The sequence below is a fragment of the Ochotona curzoniae genome, unplaced genomic scaffold (genome assembly GCF_017591425.1).
Source record: "Ochotona curzoniae isolate NIBS_2020 unplaced genomic scaffold, NIBS_Ocur_1.0 contig_4064, whole genome shotgun sequence".
NCBI classification, from domain to species: Eukaryota; Metazoa; Chordata; class Mammalia; order Lagomorpha; family Ochotonidae; genus Ochotona; species Ochotona curzoniae.
The window spans coordinates 4,827,467-4,855,121 of NW_024466107.1; the positions used below are offsets into that span (position 1 = coordinate 4,827,467).

General features: G+C 52.2%; 1 protein-coding gene across 1 annotated transcript in view; it reads left to right on the forward strand.

The window, feature by feature from the left end:
• GMDS (GDP-mannose 4,6-dehydratase) overlaps nt 1-27,655 on the forward strand; it is a 550,131-nt gene that overhangs the window by 512,860 nt on the left and 9,616 nt on the right. The window lies entirely within an intron of this gene.

Genomic DNA, 27,655 nt, shown 5'->3' on the forward strand with positions numbered 1-27,655 from the left:
CTTCCCATCCAGCTACCTGCTTGTGGCCTGGGAAAGCAGAAGAGGCTGGCCCAGACACTTGGGACTCTGCACCCACATGGGAGAGCTGGAAGATGCTTCTGGCTCCTGATTCCAGATTAGCTCAGCTCTGGTCCGTTGTGGTCACTTGGGGAGTGAACTAATGGACCTAAAATCTTTTTCTCTGTCTCTTCTCTCTTTAAATCTGTCTTTGCAATAAACATAAATAAATCTTTAAAAAATATATTTTAGAAAAAGAAATAAAGTGTAGCTTTAGGGCCACTCGTGGGTGTCCTAGCATCCCTAGCAGGACGCTGGCAGCAGAAAAACGCTATCCCAGCCCTCAAATGGAGACCATGTCACCTTCTAGGTTTGTTATTCCGCAGGCCCTTGTCTAGTTGGGGGTGTCTGCCCACCCTGAGGGCAGTAGTTCCCCATCTCTTCCACTTGAACTTACACAGTGATCCCCGGCAACCTGCTCACAGGTATGCCAGGCGGTGCTTTGCCAGGTTTCCGGTTTCCCTAACAGGATGCGAGTCTCCTGCACATTAGTGCGAACACACAGTTCTTTGCTGGAAGTCTGCTGGGTAGGCCCCTTGTAAGGACGCTTTCTCCACTGCAAAGTAAAGGCTTTCAGGATTGAAAAAAAAAAAATCTTCCATCTTCTGGTTCACTCCCCAAATGGCCAGGAGCCAGGAGCTTCTTCCACGTCTCCAACATGGTCCCAAGGCTTTGGGCCATCCTCCGCTGCTTTCCTAGGCCACAAGCAGGGAGTTTTGGACCAGAATGGAGCCTCCAAGACACAGAACAGACATCCATGTGGAATTCCTGGCACTGGTAGGTGGAAAAGCAGCCAGTAGAACCATCGCTGTGTTCCCTGTAGGAGTTCAACTTTTGGAATTCTATCTAAGGACATTGTAAATTAGAGATTTTCCATGTTAGAGATTTTTTTTTCTTCTTAAATTGTTAACCGATACGTTATAATAGTTTTTGGATGGGGGATGGTATTTGACATGGTAATTGAGACATCATTTGGGGCATACACGTGTCCTATCAGAGAATCTAGGTTCGGATCATAGCTGCACTCCTAAGTCCCACTTCCAGCCAGCACAGACCCTGGGATGCAGCGGGTGATGGCTCAGGTACTTGGGTCCCTGTCCCCGAGTGGGAGTCCTGGGTATAGTTTCAGAATCCTGGTTTGGACCTGGCCCAGCCCTGGCTGCTGCAGACATCTGAGGACTGAACCAGTGAATCGCTCTTTCTCTCTGCCTTTCAAATAAATATTGTTAAATTTAAATGTAGAGATTGTGATATTCCTGCGTGTGCTTATGCTGCACAATGTTTAGTCAGTAAACATGTGTATCTCTAGACATTTAACATTTCTGCATGGTGAAAACATTCAAAATCCTTTCTTGTGGCATTTTGGGGGTTTTGTTTTGTTAGAGAAAGAAATAGAGTATGTTATCAGTTCATAGTCATCCTGCTTTACCACCAGACCACCAAAACTTTTTCAAGATTTATTTTTTACTTGAAAGTCAAAGTTATAGAGAAAGAGAGGGAGAAACAGAGAGGGATCTTCTATTTATTAGTTGACTCCCCAAATGGCTGCAACAGCCAGAACTTTGCCAGCCCAAAGCTGGGAGCCTGGAACTTCTCCCAGGTCTCCCGTGGGTGCTGGGGCCTAAGGACTTGAACCATCCTTTGCTGCTTTCCCAGATCATCGAGAGGAAGCTGTAGCAGAAGTACTGGAATCAGCACCCATGTGGGATGCCAGCGCCGCAAGCAGATTAGCGTGCCGTGCCACTGCTCCCGCCCCATCACCAGGACGTCTTACTCCTGACTTTCATATCTGTCGATCAACCCTTCGCCGTCTCTCCTCCTCTCTACCCCCAGCCTCTGGTAGTCACCATTATACTTTTTAGCTCCTAGGAGATCAACTCTTCGATTCCATGTGAGTGAGGTCATGCGGAGCTTGCCTTATTTCACTTAGGATAATCACCTCCAGTTCCATTCATGTTGTTGCAGATGGCAAGACCTGCCCCTGGGTTGTGGCTGAAGCATATTCCATTGTGTATGTGTACCACGAATTTGTTGTATGTTCTTGGTTGACCGGCTCTCGGATTGTTTCTGTGTCTTGGTTATCGTCAGGAGTATTGCGATAAATGGGGAAGTTTCTTTGATAAGCTGGTTTTATTATCTTTGGATACATACATACTTGTGCGATTACTCAATCCTATGGTAATTCTGCCTTGAGTTTTTTGAGGAACCTCCATAGTGTTTGCTATGAAGGTGTACTACTGGTCTACCTTCCAGCAGCACTGTGTAAGGGGTCCCTTTGCTCCACATCTTCACCAACATGTTATCTTTGCTGTGTTTTTAGCAAGCCTGGAGTGAGGTGATAGCTCACTCTGAATGCATCTGCATTTCCCTGATCTTTAGTGAGGTTAAGTATTTTACACATACCTGGGGGCCACCCGAAGGTCTGTCTCGAAGGTATCTGTTTATACCTGTCTATATTTTTTAATTTCGTTATTTTTCTTTTTGCAGATGAGTTGCCTTACTTCCTCATATATTCTGGTTATTAACTGCTTGTCATATGTAGAACTCGCAGACGTTTTCTCCCATCCTTTAAGCTGTGTGTTCACTGTTGGATGTTGCGCAGTTCTTTCAGTGTGATGGTATCCCACCTGTCTGTATTTGCTTCTGTTCCCTGTGCTTTCACGATCTGACCCAAAAAACCCTTGCCTGCTGCGACGTTCTGGAGCATCTGCCCTATGGGTTCTTTCTAGAACTTTCATCGTTTTAGGCCTTACATTCAGCTTGTCAGCCCATTTTGGTGAGCTGGAAGGGGGGTTCACTGTATACCTCTATATGCGGCTCTCTGATTTCCCCGGAACCATTTGTGGAGTGGACTGACTGTTCTCTAGCAGGCATCTTGACCCCTTTGTCACAGAATGGTGGGCTCCAGTTGCCTGGGTTGACTTCTGCTTCTCCTGAGGAATTTTGGATCTTTTTGAGGTCTCAACCTAACACATCTAGCGTGTTAGACGTGTGAAGCCAACTGCATGTGCAGAAGGAGCTGTGTGCACAAACTGCACATTCTCACATGTCAGTGGTCCTGCTGGACCCTGGTAAAAGAGAATGTGGTCATTTACACTGAAGCTGAGTTTTAAAGCTCATTTCACAATGTTGTTACTGCCCTGTTCCTTGGGTATCAATGATAATATGTCATTGGGTATATAATACACACTACAGGTTATATATAACGTGTGTGTGTATTTAGTGGTATATACTCACTAGAATTTTCCAAATTGAATATTCGCTTTTTCTCCTGAATTTCAGGCCAGGATCTGACTGACTGGGAATAGTTTACATGGGGCTCTAACGCTTATATACAGCAGTCACCACGTAAATAGTTTCTCATGAATGGAAGTCACATTTGAAAGAGCATTACTCTCAGCTTTTTCGTGTGAGTGTCCATGCCATAAGTACGAGGGCTGCCCGATGCACTTGGTCCAGAATTCCAGGGAGCTGAGGTGCCTCGGTCAGTCACAGCCCCTCTTGGGAGAAGGGGCGCCTTTCTGCTGGGATAGAAACCCCTGGTCCCTCTGTGTGAGTGATGAAGCCTTAGAGCACTCCTCAGCCTCACTCTGAATCTGTGTTTTGTTTATTTCCAGCCGGTTCACTTCGCAAATGGCTGCAACAGCCAGAGCTGGGCCAGGCTGAAGTCAGGAGCCAGGAGCTTTTTCCGGATCTCCCACATGGGTTGCAGGTGGACCAACCTACACTGCTTTTCCAGGCATGTTAGCAGGGAGTTGGATCAGAAGTGAAACAGCCAATACTCTAACTTGCACCCATATGGGATGCTAGTACCAGAGGCTGCAGCTTAACAAGCTCCAGCCCAGTGCCGGCCCCTAAGTCACACTCTGGCTGACCCAAGACAGAGGGGCCAGGGGAGCAGCACACAGGTGATGCAGCAGGACCCGGGGGGAGGCAAGGAGGCACACGGATGAGCCAGACATGTATATACATGGCATGTATATACATATTTCACTTGGACAGTGTGGCACTTCCAGGCTATATTCCTAGGGATGTACCAGCCAGAGACACACACGGGTCCCAGCACTGTCTCAGCACTAACCATTGCTTCCTCATTGTCCCCTTCCTACAGCAACGCTGAAAACCCATTGCAAAGTCCAGGGACGCACTTGCCCCTGAGCCCCTTCAGCCACAGGGCCAGTCATCACTCACTCTGACAGTGCTCCTGTGTGGGGTCTCGGGTGGTTCTCAGCCACTCCTCCATTCCCCAGGGCTTAGCAGTGACTCTCAGAGGACAGATCCCCGCCCCCATCACATTTCTCCTTCAGCCCCATTGGCTATGAACACTGACTGTCCAGTGGCCCGCCTGGCCCGCAGCGGCATCGAGTCTGTCTCATGTAGCTACCCAAGAACACCAAGAACACCTGAGCTTTCCTTATAAGGAAAAGCTGTTGGTTGCCTACAGTCCTGGGGCTTGGAAGCCCAAGGTTGGGGAGGCTGGGTCTGGGGTAGGTGAGGGCCTCCTTGCCACGACTCGCTGAGGCAGTGCCAGGACATCCCACGGTGAGACAGAGCTCGCTCTCCTCGCAGAGCCCCTCCTTCAGCAACCCATTGATCCATGATTGGAGTAATCCATTCATAAGAGATCAACTTCATCCAGTCTCCTCCCACTGTCCCACCTCCAGAGTCCATTAAAGTGTGGCTTTGGGAGTGATGTTTACAACACGTGAGTTCTGGATAACAGATGAATCAGTAGTGCAGCTCCTCTCTCTCTCTCTCTCTCTCTCTCTCTCTCTCTCTCTCTCTCTCTCTCTGTCGCTCTCTCTCTCTCTCTCATCAGCTCCTCCCTCTCTCTCTCCCCCCTCCACCCTCTTCTCCTCCTCCTTCCCCAACTCTTACCATGTCCCCAGGGTTAGCAGGTGACAGAGGGGTGTGACGGGACCTGGCACACAGCCTTGAGGCCTGCCCCCTGTGGTAGCTCGTCAGCAGGTCTCCTGAAGCCACAAGCCCCACCTGCTCCAGGCAGCACGGGCTGGGGGAGCGGGTGACCCTGCTGACCCTGCCACCGAGCACCCGTGTGCGCGTTGGGTCAGGTGCTTCTCATTTATGTTCCCAGACCCACTCTGCGCTTGTTGTATGGCCTCCAGCAAGCCACTTAACCTGTTTCCTTCTGTGTCAAATGGAGATAATAATACTTAACGACATCACAGGGGTGTAGTGCATATTAATTAACTAATGCTTGCAAGGAGCTTTGAAGATGCGGCGCTGCCTGGGTGCCTGAGCGAGTTCTGATGATAACCCTTTGCTTGGTTATTAGAACCTTCCCAGCTTCCTGGACCAACTAGGATCTAATAGCACCTGCCATGCAATCCACCCAGGGATCTGAGGCATTGCCCATGAGCATTCAACCCAAATGGATTTATAATTCAAAAAAGATGTCAGCGAGGCCTGTGCCGAAACTCGCAGCCAACCACAGGGCTCCCTAGCAGTTTTCCAGAAGCTGGGAGGACGGCATCTCAATGTGGGCTACACGCTGTTCTCGTGGTAATTGCTTTCATCTTTTATGTGGTGCCTGATGAGATCTAGATTGAAAACTGCTCGCTAGGACTTGCGGTCTTCTCAGGCCGTATCTCAAGGTCAAGGTGTGTTGCTGAGGCAGGGAATGGAGGCCATATGGTGCACCCAATGCTGCTTCGTTTACAAACCCAGGAAACTCGATGGGAAGAACAGGATTTGGAATGCACTTGTCTTGCACGCAGCTCGCTGGCAGCTCCCGGGGGCTGTGCTTGGCTGTCCTCTGCCACCCCTCTCATGTGCCCTCACCTGTTCTCAAGAATTCATCCCAGATCTCAGGAGCAGTCCGGCTCTTACTCGGTCGATCTCAGAAGCCAGCACCCGAGTCGGGGACACCAGACAAATGATGTTCTTGTACACATTGTCCCTTGCCACACATCTTTGTTTCTGCTACTGGACGTGTCTCACCTGGACCCATTTTCTTTATCCTTCCTAGAGAAATAGGAACTGTGTCCTACAGTATTCTCAGACTTTCAGAAAGCTGGCACGGCTCCCATCCTTCTTCCAGATGCCCCGTGGTTTGTGGCCCCTGTGGGTGTTGGGTGCTATAACCCTCAAGACACTACCTGCCCTTCTAAGGGTTACATGAAGACTTAATTCCCAAGGTTTTCGAACTCATGCTGAGGGCCCCAAGGCTTTACCTTTCAAAGCTCCTCTGGCCCCATGAGGACTCCTGGGACATAATTGGCACGTGCGGTGGTGACTTTATCTTGTCACCCCATGATTCTTACTGCAGATATGATTCATGGGGGCTTTCCAGGAAGCTCAAGCCTGAGTATAAAGCAACAGGCGCGTCCTTCTCTTCAAGGCGCCACTCAATGCACCTGCCCTTGACCAGGCACCTGGGCATGGGAGAGCGACGGGACATGCACTCAGGGAACACAGTATCTGAGTCCTTCCAGGACATGCAGAGCCCAAGGTTGAAAAAAGACTCCCTCTTTGCTGGTTCACGTGTGCTAACTCATTAGAGAAAGAAACAGAACTTAAAATAGATGCTGGTTAACAGGGGTGATCATCTTTTTGCTCCAAGCTGTCTTTGGTTTCCTCAATAACATGGTCTTTTTGAAGCAGTTCGGCGTTCTCGCAGACCCTTTCAAGTTATGATGATAAACAAGATGAAAAGTGGCCACTCCTTTAGACAGATCTGTGTTACCTGGGACCAAACACGGCTTTGAAGGAGAACCAGTGACACAGGAGTCTGCTCTGGCTGCCTGCTCAGTGACACCTGCCTGCTAGCCACCCAAGGGCTGTCACTGGCCTGCCAGTCTCTTCGCCATGCAGCCCTTCCCTTCCCAGAACCTATCTGTATAGGCCTGGTGTCACTCCCTGGGGTAGCACCCAAGTCACACACGGGCTGTGACAGGGTCATTGGACATTTCCGATCCTGCATTGGAAGTGATGCGCTGGTACGGAGGATTCATCCTGCAAGATACCTGGCTTCCCTCCCATAGAAACACCAGTTCAAGTCCCAGAGCTGCTGTGCCTACAGTATAGCTCCCTGCTAATGTGCCTGGGAGAGCAGCAGAAAATGGCCCAAGTGCTTGGGCCCTGCCACCCCCAGGGGAGACGCAGAAGCAGTTCCAGGCCTCTGGTTTAGCCTGGCCAGGCGCCAGCTGTGGCAACCATTTGGGGACTGAACCAGCAGGTGGAAGATGTCTCAATGCACACACACCCCACTCTGTGTCACTGTGTCTTTTAAATCTCTTTTTTTAGAAAAATGACCACGGGATAGACAGGCTCTTGATGGCCCCTGACCCGCACTTTAGTCAGAACAGCTGTCTTCCTGAGGTCTATGAGGATAAAAATATTCTAAAATTGATTTATGGCTTCTTGGTGAGGCTACCAGAAACCACTGAGCTGTATGGCTGGAGTGGGTGAATACTGCCATAGGTAGGACATGCAGTAATAAAAGTATGAGAAAAAGTCCTGCTCCCAAGCACCCTCCCCACTCCACAACACACACTCCGCATGCACTCCCGCCCTCCTCCTCCCCACAGGGTCCCTGCGAGGCCAGCCTGAGCCTGCTCTGGCCCCTCGCCCACCCCCAGAAGCAGCCCTTCCCACTGTGAGACGCCATGCTTAGAAAGTCGCTTTGTTTTCTTCTTTCTGGACACTGAGACTTGCCTCCATCTAATGTCTATGTAGTCTGCCCCCCATCAAGTTCTCTCCCCAAACGGCACCTGCCTCAATAGCCTCTAGCCATGAGCTTGGCCACCAGGGTGGCGGTGTCACATGGGCGGGGTGACTTCAGTCCAGACACCAGACCTACTGAAGCCTTTGGAAGCACTGAGCAGGATAATGTCGCCAACACTTTTAAATGTGCCAGATTCTGTTTAGAGACAAAGAATTCCATATGCGCATGTGCATCTTTAAACTCTGATGTTCTCAGGAAGTGACATCATCACCTAGTTCAAGCAAATTGCTTGCTTTCTTCCTAAGCAGGAGGCTTCTCCTGACTGAGTGTGTGAAGGAAGCTTCCCAAGGGGCAGGAGGCTTGCCCCCCCCTCACCTCACAGCACCCTGATGCTCTGTCCCCTTCACCCAGAGGATGCGTGGGCAGCACCCTCCTTGGTGGGTCCATGGGAGGAAGCAAAGCGTAAGCCTAGTGAGACGAGACCCACTGTGGCTGCAGCTTGGGAACAAGGGCACACCCAGGCATCTCAGAGGGTCCCTATTAGAGAAGCAGCAGGTGCACAGTGATGGGCACTGTAAAAGAGTTCACATTGCATATCACACCTTTGCCATCAGGGGCCCAGGGACGGGACCATCCCTGGTGCAGAGGAAACGACCCTCAGAACAACAACGTCCTGCCGTTTAGCATTCAGAGGCACGCATTCCGGATAATCATTTGGGAGTCTGTTTGCAAACACACACCCCTCCCAGGCCCACCTTCCAAGCTGTTCCATCAGAATGCTCCAGAACACTGGCTGGTCCCAGTACGGAGCAGAGGTCCAGCTTCCGGCCCCTGCCAGCAAGCCACTGTCCACTGAGCTTACCTCAGGTCTGAGAAAGGGGAGTGATGATGGGGGCGGGGTGGGAAGATGGGCGTTCCTTGCAGCCAGGGGCTCTGCACAGTGCAGAGTACAGTCGGTGAAAGAGCATTTTGCTGCCTTCTCAGGGGAGGGAGCTGGGAATGCGTGAGCGTGGGGCACCTGCCTTCCGCCATCATCTCCCACTGGAAGCAGTGGCCGTGCCTGCGTGCCTGCCTTCCCGGGAGGCAGCTCCTGCAGGAACACGAAGGACAGGAAATCTGGTCTCGCTCGGCAGACTCCAGGAGTGAGGACCAGTTAATCAGTGCCTAGGTCTGCTTTTCACCACGGAGGATCGCAGCGTCCCGCTTGAAAGCATTCCTGAGCTAGTCGCCGTCATAAAATAATGCAGGAAACTGACATTTTTACGGTGACACGAGCTGCCACATAGCAGGTAATCTGCTGGCTCGTCTGGTTTTTACGATGCACCATGTAGCTGTCCTGTGGAGACCAGCCTGGCTGTCCTCCGGCTTGCCCGCTCCCATTTCAGCAGCTGCTCAAGTGCTGAGGCAACCATGGCGCTGGGGCGGATGAGCTCTGCGTGCAGGTCCGGTTTCCACACCAGCTCGCCCACCCCACCCCTTCTCGCCTCATCCCCGCTCTGCCTGGAGGAGAATATCCTTGAACATCCCAGGGGACCCCTCAGGAGAAATCTCAAGCTCGTTGGGAATCGGGGCACAGGTCTCCCCCTCCCCACCTCCAGCCCTGGTCAGACCCTGTCAATCAGTGGAGAGGACCATGCTCTAACAGCAGCCAGCAGCCTTCCTGTGGGAAAGCGAATGTTTCCAGGTGTCCCGTACCCCACTCCCCGAGGAGCCCCGTCTGCACAGGACAGGGGCTGTGAGGGAGATGAACGAGGTACCGCACACCCCGTCCCCCACCCGGCAGACTGTCGTCAAGATGGCATCCCAGCGAGGGGTCACGTGAGGTGCTCCACGGCCCTTCTGCAGCACGTTGGGTGGTGGTCTCAGCAGCGGCATGGTTACTCCGTAAAAAGACGCTTGGTTTGCAGTCAGAAGCCAAATCCCAGTCTAGAAAATGTGAAGCCGTGTCTCCAGCTGTCGGAGCCACCTCAGCCGACTGTGCTTGCCGACTCTCCTCTCTGCAAAGCCCTTTGCCAGAGTGGCCTCGATTGAGAGCTAACTGCTGGCAGCCGCTCCTGCAGGAGTGGGGCAGGGTAAAGAGGACACTGAAGGCTTTGCAAAAATGTCTTTTCATTGATGACCAAAGCATGAACCTGTAACTGAGGTTCATGGAGGTTCAAGGAGGCCATAAGCATCTCCTCCTGGGTACCCCCAACCCCCACCTGCCACACTGCATGCTTTCAGGTGGGTGGGACCCAAGAAGCCAAAGGGAGCTTTCAGAGAGTGGAGCCACTCCCTCGCTGAAGCCCCAGCCCACTCGCTGAAGCCCCAGCACCAGGGGCGGGAGAAAACAGGCTCCCAAGGCATTTGTTTTCTGTTGTACCAAGTTTGAAACAGAAGAACTGGCCATGCATTTCCAACTACCTGTTAATGTCCCCGGGAAAGCAGCCGCTGCGGCTTGAGCCCCTGCACCCACGTGAGAAGCCGAGATGAAACTGCTGGCTCCTGGCTTCGGTCTGGCCCAGTCCTGGCCATCTGGGGAGTGAGCCAACCGACAAAAAAGCAGTCTCTTCTTCTCTCTTTCAAATTAAAATAAATAAATAAATAAATAAATCCTTTAAAATATAGAGAGAGGGATCTGGGGATGTGAATGGAAATGTGTTATGCTCTTGGTATCTTGTGTAAAAAATGTTAAAGGCTTTCAACTCTGGGGAAAAATATAATGAAAATATTTTGCATAAAGAATTTTTAAAATTAAAACAGTATATATGCAATATGTACTTAAGCAAAGAGTAGCCCTGCACTTTAAAAATATATATATTAACTAGTATTGGGCTGGCGTAAAAGCATAGTGGTTAAAGTCCTTGAGCGCCCTGGGATCCCATATGAGTGCCAATTCTAATCCCAGCCGACCTGCTTCCCATCCAGCTCCCTGCTTGTGGCCTGGGAAAGCAGTAAAGAACAGCCCAAAGCTTTGGGACCCTGCACCTGTATGGGAGACCCAGAAGAAGTTCCTAGCTCCTGGCTTTGGATTGGCGCAGCTCCAACCGTTGCAGCCACTTGGGGAGTGAACCATCAGAAGATCTTCCTCTCTGTCTCTCCTCTCTGTATATCTGCCTTTCCAATTTTTTTTTTAAAAAAAAAGCATACCAAGTTTGTTGACTTTTTTGTAAAAATCAAGCTGTACATAAAAAGTCAAATTTTTAACAAACGCAACTTGACTACATATGAAATCATGTAAAAAATGCTAAAAGTATATTTGTGGGAAGAAAAAAAGACATATTTTTAAAGATTCCCCAAATATCTGAAACTCAGGGATAGACCAGGCTGCAGCAAGGATCCTGGGGCTTCTTCTGGCTCTCCCCAGGGGTGCAGGCACCCAAGCACTTGGGCCATCCTCCACTGCTTTTCCAGGTGTGTTCCATGGAGCTGGATCAGAAGTGGAGCAGCTGGAGTTCCACTGGCACCCATATGGGAGGCTCACATTGCAAGTGGCAGTTCACCTCGCTATGCTGTGACACCAGCTCCCCTCCCCCAACACAGACTTCTTTTTTTTTTAAAGATTTATTTTTATTATTTTTTTATTGGAAAGGCAGGTATACAGATAAGAGAGACAGAGAGGAAGATCTTCCATCCGATGATTTACTCCCCAAGTGAGCGCAACGGCCGATGCTATGCCGATCCGAAGCCAGGAGCCTCTTCCGGGTCTCCCACGCGGTTCAGGGTCCCAAAGCCTTGAGCCGTCCTCGACTGCTTTCCCGGGCCACAGGCAGGGAGCTGGAAGGGAAGTGGGGCTGCCGGGATAGAACCGGCGCCCATATGGGATCCCGGGGGTGCAAGGCGAGGACCTTAACCACTGTGCCATCGCGCCGAGCCCCAGCCTTCTTTTAAAAAATGCATTTTTCATTATCAGAGAGAAACATCTTTAAGTAAAACTGAAAATCCCGTGCAGCACAGATAATGCAGACGGCTCTCGTCCTGTGGCCAACAGGCAAAAGCAAGAGTCAGAGTCTTGAGCTCGAGTCTTTAGTTCATTTCCTGTCACTGGAATTGCCTGTTGATCTCTCCTTGTTGGGGGACTGACCGGATGGCGGTGGAATGCTCAGCCTTGGGAGTGAGCAGGCTCTCAGATGGGCCGACTGCTTTTGTTTCTTTGGGGTCTTTCTGCGCGTCACGGGGAATTGCAGTTCGGTGGTCCCATTCTTCAAGTGGCTTCTGACTAGATTCTCATCTCCTGGGTTTTCCTTCTCCTCTTTATTGCCATCCTCTCCAGGCCATCTTTTAGGCAGAAGGCTCTTGTGGAATAGGGTCCAGAACCCTGATGCTTATCTTTCTCTTTGGTCTACCTGTGTTCTGCACCCTGGCTGTCTGTCCCTGCTTTCACTGCTCCCTCCACGGGAAGGTGGGGATGCTGTGACCCGTGCCCAGGTGGGCAGTGAGTAAGCTGGGTCCTTCAACCAGCTTGCTTGGGCCTGGTCTCTCATTGTTTTCCCCATGGGGATCATGCTGGCTGCTGCGTGCAGGACCCCTGCAGTGTGGCTAGCGACCCTAGTGGTCCCAGGCTGCTGCACGTGCACTGCCTTGCACTGGAGCTCCCCCAGGGCCTGGAGCACTTTCTACCCCTGCATCCTTTCCTCCAGCAACCTCCAGCCCCCCGTCTCCATCTCCCACCCTGCCGAGGTCCTTCCTGGAGCTGCTCCCCTTTGTGGCAACCTCGTGTACACATAAGACCTTTCTCGTGGCATTCATGTGAGCCCATATCCCTTTCTTACCTGGAACCTCTGTTACAGTCCCGCAAACCTTAGGTGTCATGCCTTCTGGATGTCCCCCGCCACCCACCAGGCTCTGCTGACACGAGGCTGCTTGGGCTACCACCGCCTCGAGGCTGGGCTGAGGGCATCCTGCCGCAAGTCAAACTGCCATCGCTGCTTCAATTCTCATGTGTCGGATTTTTTAAAAAGATTTATTTATTTGTATTGGAAAGACAGATTTACAGAGACAAGGAGATACAGATAGGAAGATCTTCTATCCACTGGTTCACTGCCCACATGGCCACAAAGGCTGGAGCTGAGCTGATCCAAAGCTTGGAGCTTCTGGGTCTTCTATGCAGGTACAGGGTCCCAAGGCTTTGGGCCATCCTCTACTGCTCTCCTGGGAGCTGAATGGGAAATGGAACAGCCGGGACATAACCGAGTGCCCATATGGGATCCCAGCGTTTGCAAGGTGAGGATTTAGCCACTGAGCCATCATGCCAGGCCCAGATGGGTCTGATTGTTACCAATACAGTTACCCCTTTTAAAAAAGATTTTTTAAATTTTTATTGGAAGCTCAGATATAAAAAGAGGAGGAGAGACAGAGAGGAAGATCCCCCATCTGTTGATTCATTCTCCAAGTGGCTGCAATGGTCGGAGAAGCACCAATCCGAAGCCAGGAGCCTGGAGCTTCTTCTGGGTCTCCCACGTGGGTGCAGGGTCCCAAGGCTTTGGGCCATCCTCGACTGCTTTCCCAGGCCAGAAGCAGGGAGCTGGATGGGAAGCGGGGCTGTTGGGACCAGAACTGGCACCCGAATGGGATTCCAGTGTGTGCAAAGTGAGAACTTTAGCCACTAGGCTAACACGCCAGGCCCAATATAGTTACCCTTTAAAGAAGTAGCTCTATGGCCAGGCTCAGTGGCCTAGTGGTTCAAGTCCTCATCTTGCACACTACAGGATCCCATGTGGGCGTCGGTTCTAATTCTGGCAGCCCTGCTTCCCATCCAGCTCTGGGATTGGTGCCTGGGAAAGCAGTCGAGGATGGCCCAAAGCCTTGGGACCCTGCAGCCGTGTGGGAGACCCGGAAGAAATTTCTGGCTCCTGGCTTCAGATCAGCTGAGCTCTGGGCGTTAAAACCACTTGGGGAGTCAATCAGAAGATATTCCTCTTTCTCTCTTCTCTCTGTGTATATGACTTTGTAATTAAAAAAAAATTTTTTTTATTATTTTTTTTTAAGATTTATTTTTATTATTTTTTCATTGGAAAGGCAGATATACAGAGAGGAGAGACAGAGAGGAAGATCTTCCGTCCGATGATTCACTCCCTAAGTGAGCGCAACGGGCCGATGCTATGCCGATCCAAAGCCAGGAGCCTCTTCCGGGTCTCCCACATGAGTGCAGGGTCCCAAAGCTTTGGGCCGTCCTCGACTGCCTTCCCAGGCCACAGGCAGGGAGCTGGAAGGGAAGCGGGGCTGCCGGGATTGGAACCGGCGCCCATATGGGATCCCGGGCGTGCAAGGCGAGGACCTTTAACCACTTGTGCCACCTCGCCGGGCCCGAAAAAAAAAATTTTTTAAAAAAAGAAGTAGCTCTAGTTTAATGCACCTTTTAATTACTTGAAAAGCAAAGTGACCCAGACAGGAAGAGGGATAGAGAGAGATCCTCCATCTGCTGGTTCACTCCCCCAAATAGCTGCAACAGCCAAGTCTAGGCCAGGCCAAAGCCAGAAGCCAAGAAACCCATCCAGGTCTCCCACATAGGTGCCAGGGGCGCCAGTGCTTGGGTCGTTATCTGCTGCTTTCCAGGCACAGTGGCAGGAAGTGGGACTGGAAGCTGAGCAGTCCAGCTGGACCAGCACGCTGCTGTGGGATGACAGCATTGCAAGTGGCAGCTTATCGTGCTGTGCCACAATGCCAGCCCCAAGTTAGACACTTCCTCAAAGAGTGTTTCAAAACAAAAAAAAAAAAACGAAAAAAAGTGATTTAGTGTAGTGATTACTTATTTAAGTATTGATAGAGTATTGTTTTTAAAGATTTATTTATTTTTATTGGAAAGTCAGTTATACAGAGAGGAGGAGAGACAGAGATGAACATCTTCTGTCCCATGGTTCACTCCCCAAGTGACCACAACGGCCAGTGCTGTGCTGATCTGAAGCCAGGAGCCAGGAGCCTCCTCCAGGTCTCCCACACAGGTGCAGGGTCCCAAGGCTTTGGGCCGTCCTCGACTGCTTTCCTGGGCCCCAAGCAGGGAGCTGGATGGGAAGTAGAGCCGCCTGGATTAGAACCAGCACCCACATGGGATCCCAGGGCGCGTCTAGGGCGAGGACCTTAGCCACTAGGCCATGCCGCCAGGCCCAATAGAGCATTTTAAAAGAAAACTTTATTTAAACAAAAATGTGCTCTCTCGGCCATGATTAAGTATGCAGTTTTATCCTGAAGAGTTGATACTCCACCCGTTAAACAGTAACTTTCCAGTCCCCTACCCTATCAGTCAGAAATCTAGCCTCTGGCTCAGTGAACTTAACGACCCTAAGGACCCCGTGGATGGGGAGCCAGGGTGTTGCTTCTGTTGGGGGATACATCTCCTTTAGCTTAAGCACATGTGTGTCTGGTTATAGCATGTGTCAATTCCTTCCCCATAAAGCTGAATAACGGCCCAATGCATACACACACACACATTCACCCATAATCCACCATTCACACCTCACATTTCCTGCCCTTCTGTGCACACATTTACCGTCATTACGCCTCATCTACTATACGTACGCGTTTACCTGTTCATCCACTCGTGGGCGCTGGCGTTGCTGTGGCACTGTGTTTTGGCTGTTTTGAATAATGCTGCCATAGTGTGAATATGCAAAGATCCACGCTTCTCTGCATTAGTGAGACTGTGTGCTAAGAAGGGGAACTGCCGGACCCACGGTGACCGTTTCTAAAACGTTTGGATCTGAACGACCTGCCACACCACCGTTCCTGGATCAGCCTCTCCTCCAGCACTCAGGAACTGCCTTTCCCCACCGCCTCCCGGCCATCCGAGCTGAGCAGCCGCCTCCCTGATGGCTGTGAGAAGGCTCCTCCCTTGAGGTTTGATTTGCATCTCCTGGATGAGTAGTAGTGTTAAGCATCCTTTCATGAGCTAGCTGCTCATCTGCATATCTCCTTTGGGGAAATGTCTAGTCAACTCCTGTCGTGGCTTTTACACCAGGTTATTCTTTGTTGTTGAGCTGTAGGGGTTCTTAATATAGTTTTTTATCAGTCCTTATCAGGTGACTTACAAATAGTTTCTCTGACGTTGTAGGTTGCCTTTTCACTGTGTCGTGTCCTTTCGGGTAGAGAAGCTTGAAGCTTTATATTTGTTGCCTCTGCTTTTGGTGTCACACCCAAGAAATCATTGCTAACTTAATGTCTTGAAGCTTTTCATATTTCCAATTTCCATCTGAGAGTCTTAGAATTTACATCTTATGTTTAGGGTGTTTTTGTTTGTTTGGATTTGTTAGTTTACTTGGAAGGAAGAATTACAGAAAGAGAAAATCCTGCATCGCTGGCATACTCCCCAGATGGCCACATCAGCCAGGGTCTCCCAAGTGGATACAGGGGCCTAAACACTTGGACCATTCTCTGCTTCTTTCTTGTGTCCATTAGTAGGGAGATGGGCGCAGCTGGGAGTTGAACCACTGACCATAGGGATGCTGCTGTAGAAAGTGCTTTGATCCACAGCACCAGCCCCACCTTTAGGTCTTTGATCATTTTAACATTTGTGTGGCATAAGGCGAGAGTCCAACTTCATTCCGTTGTTTGTGGATGTTCACCATTTGTTGAAAATAACTGCACCATTCTGGAAAACAAGTTGACTCTACTTACGAGGGTTTGTTTCTGAGCTGTCTGTTCATCCATTAGACTGTGTCTGTCTTTATTTCAGTACCATACTGTTTGGGCTATTGTATCTTTGTAGTGAGTTTTAAATTCAGAAAGTATGAAACTTTCAAATTTTTCTTCTTCTTCAAGATTGTTAAGGGTATTCACATTCCCTGTGATTCCATATAAATTCCATAAAAATTTTAGAATGAATTTCTAGTTATTCTGCCCTCTCCCATCCCACCCCGATCCCCAGCTTTGGGGATTTTCGAAAAGGATTGCACTGAATCTGTGTGGCACTGTGCAACGTGATCTTTCCTACCCCAACAAAAGTGGGTCTCGCAGCCCACGAACACGGGATCCCTGTCCACTCGCAGCTTCCACGCTTGCTGTGAGTCTATTATAAAGTGAATATCATCTTTGGTTCTGGAACAAAGAAACATTGCTTATTTTTTCTAAAGTAGCTTATAGTGCAGTTTAAACAACAGAAATGAGTCAACAGCACAGGTAAAAGTTGCTGCCAGCATCCTGAGATCATGTCTTGAGGAAGGAGGCTGTCGCTGTACCCTGTAGGCTGTCCAGGGTTAGGACCAGGAGCAGCGCGTGCTGGAGGCACAGTGAGGACAGGCCCCAGAGGGTGCGTGTGTCGGGGCTGCCCAGGGCATACAGAGACAGGGGGCTGCCTGGCCTGATGTGAGCATAGCACACTCCGCGCCCCTGTGCCAGGCTGTGCCACCAGGCATGGTCACAGTTGTTTAGACTGGCTGCTCTGCTCTGAGGGGAAGGTGGACCTGAGGAACATCCAGCTTGACTTTCATCCCTCAAAGAATCTGAGCAAACCACTTGCCTGTCTCCCCTGTGGAGCAGCTCTGCCTCTGTGGGGCAGCATGGCAGGGCGGCATGGCAGGGCGGCATGGCAGGGCAGCATGGCAGGGTGGCATGGCAGGGCGGCATGGCAGGGCAGCTGGCATTTCTGTCTCCGCCCATGTGGCCCACGTGTTCATTTCCCTTTCAGTCTAACAAGACCGTGGCTCTTGCTAAAAGTGTTTCACCAGAGAGAATGAAGAGGGTTTGGCCAGTGCACTTGGCAGTTAAAAGGAAGGCAGACTTCATAGGAGAATCCTAGGAGTGTTTCGGATTCCGCTCAGCTACTGACGGCCTGTGGCGTATCAGTGGGCACCACTGTAGCTGGCTACCAGATGGGACCCTGTGGAAGGAATTCTGGTGTTCTCAGTTGAAAGACATCAGCATAGGAGCCTTGACTGGTTCAGTTCTTGCCGCGGTAGAGCCGTGCGGCTGCCTTGACCACCAGCAGCTTCCTGTGACCTGTGGCACCAGTGCCCGTGAAATGGATGGGAAGAGAAGAACACTACCATCCGAGAGCTGTAGTGTGCACATTTTTGCCATCTTAGAGCCCCAGAAACTGAGTCCCACAAAGTCGTGGCTTACCCAAGGTCACAGCCAGGAAGCTACTTTATAGGCGCCTGAGATGTTCTAGAAAGTTCCATTCTGCTCTTTTTAGAATTCTGGCAGATGGGTTTGGAGAGCTGTATGACATCAGGCACCTATCCCCCACAGAAGAGGAACAAGACGTGTTAGAACCATTTTCTTATAAAGAGCTCTTAGGAGCACAGGGGCATCTCTGATTTACAGAGGGGGGAAAAATATATATATATATCCAATAAACTTCAGAGATAAAGAAGCAGCTGGGGTAACTGGCATTGTGTTTGGGAATGAGACGGGATGTGGCAAAAGGCGGAGAAGCTCTTTGGCCTACACGCATACAGAAGATGTAGTAAGTAGGGCAGGATGCCTCGGGCCTGTTGCATCGGTGCTTGTGTAACGTGCTTCTGGCCTACCAGGTCCCAGCTCCCCCGCGGAATGCATCCTTCCCTAAGTGTCTTAGAAAACTTGGAGTGTGTCATGAAGTGCGCTCTGCAGCAGCCCCCACGAACACGGCTTTGCACACGTCTCCGACGCTCTTGGCACCTCTGCCATGTGTTCGCTCTGGAGATTAAGAACTGATGATGCTCTGACCTCCTGAATTGGAACTACAGGCAAGTCGTTCACCCCCGAGGCCGAGTCTTACCATGTGTTAGGGAGGCTTTCGTGTATCTGCTTGAGGCCGAGGGTGAGCGGGGTCATGCACGGTCAGGCCATACAACCCCCAGAGAGGTAGCAGGTCCGTTTCTCCCTGGGACACAGGTGTGTGTTTCCTGAAACTGTCCCAGCGTTACAGCAGCTGACCCCGGGACCGGGCGCTCCTGTGCTGCCTCAGAAGCTCCGCCACCTCACGGAGATGCAGCCCAGCCCAGACCGCGCACGGCAAAATTCTGAGGAAAGCACGGGGCTGTTTCTAAACGTCCATGGAAAAGCAAAATTGTTTTCATTCGATTTGTATTTAAAGGGTTGATACATAGGTGAGGGGATGCAGGCCTTTGGGTGGGATGGGAAGGTTGTGAGGAAGGACAGGGAGAAAACCAGAATTTAAAGACAAATTTGTTTAGGAACAAACATTTTTGTAATCTACACACAGTTATTCCCTTAAATACATTTATCATTAGTATTCCTTTTCTTCGGTGACCTTCCTGAAGACCCTTCAAAATGCATAGATCTCAGAAAACTTGTGGCAACAAAACAACTACGTGTTTTTGTTGTTTCCCAAACACTTTTTGAAGTACCTTTCGATTGAACATAAAAATCCTATTTGTGCCTTTTCAGAGGTTGTCAGGAAGTCCCGCTTGCACTGGCGCGGGCTCTGTCATGCGTTGCGTTTGCAGCCATCAGATCTGGAAACGTAGAACAATACATTCAAATAAGAGCTCTAAGTAGAAGATTGTTTGTGCTTTAGATCCTTTATCAGCAAACTCTGCGACAGCCAGCACAGTCATCAAACCAGGAGGCTACCTGCCAATAGTCACAATGCTTTTACAGTTAGGCCAATAAAACAGCTGTCCCACAAAAATGATTTCATTTTAAAATCGTTAGGAGTTCCAGCATTTCATGACTGGGGAGCGGTAATCGGCTAGGTGACCTATGGATTAGAGTATTATGAAATTGTCATAGATCTGGCAGTTGTCGATGTAAAGCTACTTTGCATTATCTATCCAGATGGCAAGAGGAGGTTCTCATTTCATATTCTGAGCTCTTGTTCAAACTATCCCTTATTATAATAACAGGGAAAGGGGTGTACCAGACAGATGTGCATCCAGTATTCTTCTCACGAGCTACAGGAGCATCATGCTGCCAGTTGTAAAATTAGGTCAGAATGTACAGAGCAGCCCTTAGTAGTGGTGTAAAAACCATCGGCCTCAGGACCCGGTGCAATAGCCTAGTGGCTAAATCCTCACCTTGCAAGCACTGGAATCCCATGTGGGTGCCGGTTCATATTCCAGATGCCCCACTTCCCATCAGCTCCCTGCTTGTAGCCTGGGAAGGCAGTCAAGCGCAGTCCAAAACCTTGGGACACTGTACTTGGGAGACCTGGAAGAAGCTCCTGGATGCTGGCTTAGGATCGGCTCAGTTCTAGCCACTGCAGTCGCTTGGGGAGTGAACCAGTGGATGGAAGATCTCTCCGTCTTTCCTTCTCTCCTTACATCTGCCTTTCGAAGACAGTTAAAAAACCATTGCTATCACACAAGGCACATCTTCAGTGGGCTCAGAGAGCAGGACATGGGACAGCAGGTGCTGAGGTGTTGCCAGCAGACGGCAGGGGTGTGAAATTCCATCCAGCTCCCTCTGCTCCTAGGCCACACAGGACCAGCCCCTGCTTCTGTGGTCCTTGCTGGGGAATGATGAGGGGACGTCTTAAAAAAAGGACCAGCCTCCAAATTACAGAACCCCAGGCCTCTTCTCATCCAATCAGGAGAAAAAGGCTTTCAAATCAGAATGTTCACCATGAGGAGACCTCCCCAGTTAGATGCAGAAAAGCATCTGTATAGATCCAATCCCAAGAGAACCCACGGGGGTCTCTGCCTGAGAAAGGCTGGTGGAGCCTGGCAGGCCCTGTTCCTCCCTTGCCAGGACCTGGCATGGGAGCAGGCACTCCCCAAATGTTTGCTCAGTAAATGTCTAACTCTGCAGGGCCCAGTGCCTGGTGAGTCTAACTTAGGCCAAAAGACAGATGTAGAAGGAAAAAAGAGACTGCCTTCAGATTGTGAAAGAGACTGGAGGTCGGGGTGAGCGTTTGGATTTTTAGCCTGGCTGGGCGGGACATGTCATGGGACAGCTGACATGGGGGAGATGCTGGTGGTGACAGAAGAAGATGCGAAAGAACCTTGAGAGCTAAACATGCACGTGTCAAGAAGAAGGCGGCTGAGAAGGAAAGATGCCGAGCGCGCCATGTGGAAGGGGGAGCTGCTAAGAGCCAGGGTTTTTTTGATCTCTTGAGACCAAGCAGGTGCACAGTCAACTGTGGCTTCAAACATGCCTCAAGCCATCCAACAAACACCAACAGAAGATCTGCACCTTGCTGGCCATCCCGCAGAGCCCAGAGGGTAGCAGTGTCTGGGACAGACAGCCTCCATGGCAGCTGCGTACCCCCAGAATGGAGAGTACCATCTCCAGGACGCAGAAGCGGGTTTTCCACCATCCTGCGGTATCCCCTCCCACCCGCCGCTCGGTCTTCTGAACACGCCATATCGATGAGGCAGGACAGTGGGCCCCGGATGCTGAAGGCTGCCCAACCCGCAGGAAAGAACAGGGCGACTTCAGGAGAAGGGAGAAGCCGAGCGGAATTTGCGAGGAGAAATCCATTCCCTCCCAACCTCCCACAAAACAGGAGTCACAGTACAGACCCGATGGCCTTCAGGCAGGCTGATGGACGGGGGCAGCCGGATGGCAACGGGAGGAGGCAGAGCTCCTGCCCCCCACCCCCACACACACACACAACTGAAGCCCATGACTTCCCAGGCACGGAAGGAACTGGACACACATGAAGAGCCAGGAAGGGCATACTTCCCTAGCTGGGAACTGCCAAAAAAGATTGAGGAAGCATCAAAGTTCTTGGGGGAGTAAGAGCCTTCTCCAGGGCTCCGAGGAACCTGCCCATGTATTTGCGTAGTTGTGGGGAGCAAAGCAGTGTGTGTCCCCAGCAGGGAGGGCAGGCCGGGGGCAGTCCTCAGAACACACAGAAGGCAAAAGAGAGGGCTGACCAGGATCGCGAAGTACTGGGTTTTCCGGTGAGGGAGAGAGGGCAGACCACCAGCCCTGAGCCCTGGTGAGGTCCAGGTACACTTACCTGCCCTGAGGTGTTCCTGGGTCTTTTTCCCATCTTCCCCCACACCTGCCTCCCCACCCACCATTGCCCAGCACTCACCACTGAGTCACCTGAATGAGACCAAAGTGACCTTTCTGGTTCTGCCACCGGCCAAGGCCAGGCGTGCGCTTGCCGGGCCACAAGGCACCCCAGCCTGCGCCACCTGTGATGGGAAGAAGAGGAATCTTTGCTCCCCAAAGACTTCCAACTCCACTCCGTGACCCAGGAGGTGCCTGCCGAGCGTCATCCCTCGACAGAGCCCATTTCTCTGCTTTTATTCTGTGAACCAGGACAGTGACAAAGGTCATCTTTGAGGGACATAAAAATTTCCTCCAAGTGTGCTGTTGGTGTTCAACCGCTGGAATAGAACAGCTGAGCCCGGGTAAATGTGTCAAGGAAAGAGTTTTGTTTTGGCTCACTGTCCTACAAGTCCAACAGCACAGCGCTGGCATCCACTTGGCTTCTGGGAAGGGGCCCAGCGGGTCAGGCCACCGGTGCAGGAGAGACAGGGCACAGGAGCCCACCTGTCTGGTAAACAGCCTGCTCTCCCAAGAACTGGTCCCGGCTCTCAGAAGAGGCACTGCTTTCTCTTAAACTTTCACTCCTCCCAACATCACGACACTGGTCAGACCTTGCCATTTCAACGTGAGCTTTGCCAAGGACAACCCCCTCTATACCCAGGAACTCCTAGCTGGCCGGGAATGGATGAGAACTGCAGGAGCCCTCCCACTTCCTCCGGCCTCCTGGGCACAGTGTTCCAAGACATCTTCAAGTGGCTGCTAGCCTTCAAACCTGGCCACCAGGTTGCAAGTGACCACAGGGGGCTTGATGAGAGCTCAGAGGAAGGAACAGTCCCAGGATGGTCTCTTGACAAAGTCACAGAGCCACACTCTGGAGTCACCTTCCCTGCCACATCGTCTCTCGCCCAGCCCAAGGGACTCCCCATGGGCGTTCCTCCTCAGGGCTCGCCTAGCTGCCAGTCAAGGGCACTGCTTCCACATTTCCTCTGCTCATCTGCCACTGGTTCACAGCCCTGGCGTGCAGCGTGAGCTGCCCATGCATGTCCTTCACCATGGAGGGCAGCAGCCCTTAGCACAGCAGGCTGTTGGAAAGGATGCCTGATGTGGTCTCGTAGCAGTTCCTAAGAAATGCACTTTCTGTTTAAAAAAACAAACAAGCAAACAAAGCCAGCTGCCTGCTAGGCATGGCTCTGTGGCAGGCGCCCAGAGCAGGTGGGAGGGCACGGAGCGAGGGCTAAGGGCGCAGGAGAGTGGCTGGGAGGCATCACTGTGGGACAAGCCTCATTGCAGCAGTGTACTCCACAGTGACTGCATGGTTATGTGTCTCGCAGAGGGGAAACGTGGAGGGAGGACTCAGTAAGCAAGTGTCCGGTCTGTCCTGAGAGTCGGACAGACACGAGCTTTGCAGCCAGCACCGCGAGAATTTCTGGCATTGAGTACAGGGCACAAGGCCGGTCCTGCAACACAGACCTTGTTTGTGCTGGCTCTGAGGGATCCCCCGGCCCCTAAACCTAGACCCATCCTGATCAGCCAGTGAAGGGAAAGGGCTGTCACTCAGTGAGGGGACCTTCTGTGCCAAGCTCTGGGGCAGAAGCACTGTCTCCACCAGGTGAGGCAACTCAATTAGGATTCGCACCCGTGGGGACTATGTCTGCTGCTTTCTGTGGATGACTCAGGGGCTTCGCCAAGAGCCTTGAGGCCCCAGCAGCACACACTCCACAGCTGGGAGACCACACAGGCTGGCACTCAGAGTTCCCTCTGTCAGGAGTGATGCTGCGTGCAGTTAGCCAGCCAGGTGACTCAGCCCAGAGTCAGGTGGCAGGAGGTGGCCCTGGGCCCAGGAAGGGCTTTGCAGGCATCCCACATGAGCCCCGGGCAGCTGGCCTGGGTCTTGGGGCTGGTTTCTCACAGACAGCACTGGTAAGGGAGCAGGGTGCTGGCATGCTGGCTGGGCCCTAAGGAAACTCGTCTTTTACATTCTTCCCATGGAAGCACTCGTGGCATTCTGGGAGCTACCACCTCCAACAAGTATGCCGTGCTGGGAGCCTCACTGCCCTGGCGCAGCACTGCAGAGCTTCTGTGAGCAGTGACCGGTGTTAGGCAAAGAGACACAGCACTGGGTCCCCCATTCCAGGAGAGGCCCCGGGGAGACACAGTGAGATCAACTCCTTTCCCCGTGCAGAGCCTTGGCAAGACAACTCAGGCAGGCCTGCTGGGGCCTGAGCGACACGGCTCAGAAACCCATGTTGCTAGGACTCGATGGTGGCATGGCAAACGAAGGTGCTTCCGGGGCAGCGCAGGCCCCTTCCCTAGGCTCATGGTGTCAGGCCGGGCTCTGGGCTCCCGACCTGGAGGCTCAACTGCCTATGGGGTCTGCCTCAGCACGTCATCCTGAGAACTCCATGTAACCCAGAGAGGAACTGGGGACTGCAGCTGCTCCCTGGAGTCTCAGGTCCCGTGGCTTTCTTCGAGCCTCACTCAGAGCCAGAGGGACCTTGAACTGAGTCCGGAGCCCATCCTGGCCGAGCCACAGCCCCTGCCAGAATCTTTCTTCCCCAAGACTCAGGAATCCCAAGATGCTCATTGCTGTGCAGGGCTGGACTCCTTGCAATGCCAGCAGCTTCTGGGTAGAACTCATGTGGCCAGGATTCTAGAACCATCGACACTTCAGGCTCCCTTGTCCTTTTCTCAGGTGCCACGCACAGACACACACTGTAGCCATCAAATGAGGGATCTTGGTGCGTTCTTTCTTTGCTAAATCAAATGACTGAGCAGGAGGAGCCCTGGGGAGCTCACCCCTTATTTCCTCTGATGTTTAGGGGTCTCTGCCCTGTCACCTCTCTGTCCCTGTGTCACCAGAGACGATGCCAAAGTGGTACCTTACTCCTAAATATGATCGAGGACAGCTGCTTCCTGAAGAAAGAGTTCTAGCTGAAAGAGCAGTGTCCTCAAGGCAGACCTAGAACAAGTCACAGGTGCGGTACAAGAGAAGTTAAGATTTACAAACATGTGGGCCCAGTGCAATAGCCTAGTGGCTAAATCCTCACCTTGCAAGCACTGGGATCCCATAAGGATACCACTTCGTGTCCCAGTTGCTCTAGGTTCCAACCCACCTATCTGCTTGTCGCCTGGGAAAGCAGTGGAGGACGGCCCAGACGCTTGGGACTCTGCGCCCTCATGGGAGACCCAGAAGAGGCTCCTGGCTGTTGGCTTCAGATTGGCTCAGCTCTGGCTATTGCAGCCACTGCAGAGTGAACCAGTGGACAGAGATCTTTCTCCTCTGTCTCTGCTTCTCTCTATAAACCCGCCCTTCCAGTAACAATAAATCAATCTTTTTTTAAAAAAGATTTACGGGCCCGGCGCGGTGGCGCAAGTGGTTAAAGGTCCTCGCCTTGCACGCCCGGGATCCCATATGGGCGCCGGTTCTAATCCCGGCAGCCCCGCTTCCCTTCCAGCTCCCTGCCTGTGGCCCGGGAAAGCAGTAGAGGACGGCCCAAAGCTTTGGGAACCTGCACCCGCGTGGGAGACCCGGAAGAGGCTCCTGGCTTCGGATCGGCGTAGTATCGGCCCGTTGCACTCACTTGGGGAGTGAATCATCGGACGGAAGATCTTCCTCTCTGTCTCTCCTCTCTGTATATCCGCCTTTCCAATGAAAAAATAATAAAAAATAAATCTTTAAAAAAAAAAAAGATTTACATATTTATTTGGAAGGCAGAATGTTAGAGACAGAAGAAGAGGCGGAGAGAAAGCTCCTCCTGTTGCTTGCTCGGATGGCCGCTCTCGCCAGCGTGGGGCGGGCCGAAGCCAGCCTGTGGGTGCAGGGGCCCCTTTCCCAGGCCACCAGCAGGGAGCTGCATCTGGAGTGGAACAGCTCAGGAATACGGAATGGAAGTGTCACGAACAGTGGCTCAACCTGCTGAAACACACGGTGAGCCCCGAGATATGATTGTCCTTTTAGTATTTCTCTGATCAGTTGCATTTCACTTCGGAGTAGAGTTTCATGTCGGTGTTGTTTCCAGACAAGCTGGTGGGATGTGAGCCATGTACTGCAGCGTGGGGCACGGCACGGCTGGGACACCGGGCCTTGTCAGCGAGGCCAGGGCGCTGGGACAAAGCCAGCACCTGCCGAGGCTTGCGGTGTGGAGTGTCCCACTCGGCGAGGGGAGGAGGGCCGTCCCGGCCTCCATCGAAGCAGGCCCGATTCTTTTCCACTGCATTTTCCTGAAAGGATGTTATGATTTTCTCGATGTTTGGTGGCCAGCGATAAATCAAGCTTTTATGATGTCATGTGAAAGGCCACCTCCTGGACTTCCTCCCGCCCGGCAGGCCTTGCGGTGGGCCACAGAAGACACAACTGTGCTTAACCCTCTCCTCGCCAACACTGTCTGGAGGCAGGCCGTTCCCGCTCCTCCCAGCCCACAGAAGACGGCGTCGCCCTTCTCCGAGTCAGACGTAAACAGTAGCATCTTAGGATGTTTCATAGAAAGCCCAGCCCATGGAGACATGGGTGTGAACGCAGGTGACTTTACAGAAGTCATTGTCCGTGCTTCCTAATCATGACAAGGAGGAAGCGGGGAAGGCCGGGCAGGCGGTGGCTGAATGGCACGCTCACATTTCGCCCCAGCATTGTGCAGCCACACAATGCCTTGGAAAGCAATGAAATGGTTCTCGCCGGAGCCACACGCCGGTTCTCTAGTGAAGCCCCTCTCCCCTCCCCCGCCAGCAGCTTCTTTTCTGCTCGCCCACATAGAGCTCCCAAGAACACCGTGTTCCCACTGCCACCCTCTGGGGCAGGCAGCGCCAGCCCGGCCCTCACGCGCAGCAGGGTCTCTCAGCTCTGGCCACCTCTCATAGCTTTGCTCCTCCTGCCCTGAAACCAGAACTGTACCCACAGTCACCCTGGGAAGCCTCTGTCTGCCGCCAGTGCTTGCTGGAAACCTTGGGGGACTCCAAGGTCCCAAGTTCAAGCTCAGAGCAAAACTCAAGACTCCATGCCCCCTCTATCAGGCAGATAGACTAAAATAAGGCCGCTTCTTTCTCTGAAGCGTGCCCTGATATGAGACATGTTCATAGCCAAATGCACCTGGCGCACAGAGCTGCAGTCCAGGCACGTCAACCCCAGCCGAGCAGGAAGTGAAGGCTGCGGCAGATCCCAGCGGCCTTCATCTGGCCGGAAGAGAGGGGCTGCCTTTCCACTGCACCCCCATGGTGCCCAGCTGGCCCCTGCTCCCCAGGGCCCTGCTCCTGTGGGAGTGGTCAGATGGCTATAGGTTTGAGTGGCACAGACAATTCCGAGAAGGGCAGCTTTCTCAGGAGGGTGAAGGGGGCTTGCGTAAGAGTGAGGGCAGAGGAGGCAACTCATCACCTCTGAGAAGTGCACACCAAGAAGGCAGTTCTGGGCTGCCTTTCAGAGTTTACACTGGCCCCAAACAAAATCAGCCATGGTCGGTCAGGTGGGCTGCTTCCCTGTGGCTGTAGACACTCCAAGGGGCCATCACACGTGATGGCAGAGCAGTCTGATGATGACATGGCTTTTGAGGGTGAGGCCCGGGGCCCATGAAAGGGATCACCTCCCAGGCTGTCACCAGCCATCTTTTTGTTGCCCTGTCATCTGGCTCACATGGCCGTGCACAGCAGCTCTCTCTCTGCTCCCCTGAACTGGCATGCGCTTAGAGCCTCTGCACCCCCGGAGTCCCTTCAAGAGACCCTGTCGCCCGGATCACATGTACGGCGCCTTCTGGGCAGGCGACTGTGCAGGTAGACGTCAGGCCTGCCTCTGCCGCTCCCCACCCCCAGTGTATGGCAGCCTCCTTCAGCCTGCTCCTGCTGGCTACTACTTTATCTGATCTTGCGTGCCTCATCCTGGACATTCCGCTGCCTCTCCCCACGGGAACGTGAGCTCCAGGACAGGGCTTGGGCTCGGACTCGTCATCGCCGCTTCCCTGGTGCCTGCAGCCAAAGATCAGGAGCAGTGGATGTGCGTCATCACAGGCGAAGGGCGCAGAGCAAGCATTCTTTAGAGTGGGGGGCGAAGGGGGCCGGAGGAGGCTT